Source organism: Colobus angolensis, unplaced genomic scaffold, assembly GCF_000951035.1.
Source record: "Colobus angolensis palliatus isolate OR3802 unplaced genomic scaffold, Cang.pa_1.0 Scaffold76, whole genome shotgun sequence".
NCBI classification, from domain to species: Eukaryota; Metazoa; Chordata; class Mammalia; order Primates; family Cercopithecidae; genus Colobus; species Colobus angolensis.
This window is the reverse complement of record NW_012121376.1, coordinates 2,163,023-2,165,067: the sequence shown is the minus strand read 5'-3', so window position 1 is coordinate 2,165,067 and position 2,045 is coordinate 2,163,023.

The window sequence follows — 2,045 nt, the reverse complement described above, 5'->3', positions numbered from 1 at the left end:
GAGCCTTACGCTTTTCCTCCCGCGAGACGGTTCGCCAGAGAGTGCCTGTTCCTGGGGGGCTGGGCTTGCTGGGCTGCAGGCCACGCTGCTGCCCTCTCCACTGTGCAGACAGTAGGTGTGGGCACCCTGGGACAGCCAGAGTTCTGTTTCCGTGTCGTTGGAGCTGTCGAGGGGAAACCTGGTTTAGGACACAGCTGTGGAACGTCTTGTTCTCATAAACCATAGAGCTCTGCCAGCTCCAGAAGGCACAGTCCTGGGGTCCTTAGAGAAAGTTACAGCCACAGGGGCAGACCCTACTATTTACAGATTTTTTTAAGGCAGAGAAAATACCTGCAAATAGAAGTGCCAGAGGCAGTTTGAATCCCTGGTGACCAGCCGGGCCTGGCCTGCTTCACCCACACCGATGCAGCAGTTGCGTTGGGGGCTTGGGAAGGGCCTACGTGGAGTCATGTTTGCCGACTTAGAGCAGGGCTTCTCTGTGCTTTCTCTGGGAGGAGTTCCGCGTTGCCATCCAGACGGTCGTGGCTCCAGCCTGCCCCACCCCGTCAGGATCCTGGACTGGGTCCCCTTGGGGGTGGGGGTCTAGGATGAGCTGCTCTCAAAAGGCGGGCTGTGCTCTTGGGCTCTGTGTCTCCATCGTTGGGGGGCCGCCTCCGAAGATGGCCGCCACAAGGAGCCGGGCCGAGGCCTCCTGGGAGGTCACCGGAGCTTGGCCACTCTCCAGGAGACAGAAGGGACCAGCTGGGAGGTGGGGTGTAGAATGTCAAATCCACACGCATCTGATTGGAATCCCAGAACGAGAGAATGGAGAAAACAGAAGGAAGATGCATTTCAAGGATTCAGGAAGTAGAACAGAACCCCAAGTAGGAGAAACGAACATCAGTCTCTGCTTCGACACGCGCAAGTATCACAGGCAAAGATCATTTTGACAGCAGCCAGAGAGAAAGGACAGATGCCTGTGATGGGATGAAGCAAGGCAGCAGGCATGGGCACCCACCGGGTGCTGAGTGGAGGGGGAGCCGCTGGCGCAGAGGAGAGAGCTCTCGGTCTGGGGCTGGGTCTTCAGTGAACCTGTTGTTCAAGATGCTGGTGACACGCTACCAGCTGACCCAGCAGTTCCACTCGTAGGATCCACCCCGGAGCCCTCAAGACAGCTGCTCACACGTGCACCTATGCTTAGATGTGCCTAGCAGCACGGCTCATACCAGCCACAGGGTAGACGCAACCTGGGTTTCCATCAGCAGATGAAGGGAGAAACAAAGCCGACTGTCCAAAGAATGGGATATCATCCAGCCACGTGAACAGAACACAGGGGTGTGCTGAGCAGAGTCTCCAAAGAATGGGATGTCATCCAGCCACGTGAAGGAATGGAGCAGGGATGCGTGCTGCAGCCCGGCCAGCACTCGGAGGAGCTGTGCTGAGTGAAGCCATGTGCAGAGGAGCACTTACTGTTTGATTCCATTGATATGAAATGTCCAGAAAAGACAATTGCGGAGAGACTGATTTGTGGTTGCCAGGGACTGGGGTGAGGCAGGATTGGAAGTGCCTGCGAATGGGCAGGGAGTTTCTTTTTGGGTGGTTAGAATGTTGTGGAATTAGTGGTGACATGTGCACAACTCTACACTGAAAGTCACTGAATCCTTCACTTAAAAGGATGAATTTGTTGGCATATAAATTTTCTCAAAATTACAAAAATAAAGAATTAGGTGGTATGTAAACAAAAATTTATAAACAAAAATTGAGGCCGGGTGTGGTGGCTCATGCCTATAAGCCCAGCGCTTTGGGAGGCTGAGGTGGGAGGATTGCTTGAGCCCAGGAGTTAAGAGACCAGACTGGGCAATATAGTGAGACCCCATCTCTACAAAAAAATACAAAAACAGTGAGCTGGGTGTGGTGGCACGCACCTGTGGTCCCAGCTACTTGAGTTCCTGAAGCGAGAGTATCGCTTGAGCCCAAGAAGTTGAGCTGAAATGAGCTATGATTATGCCACTGTACTCCAGCCTGGGTGACAGGACAAGACCCTGTCAAAAAAAAAAAAAAAAAAA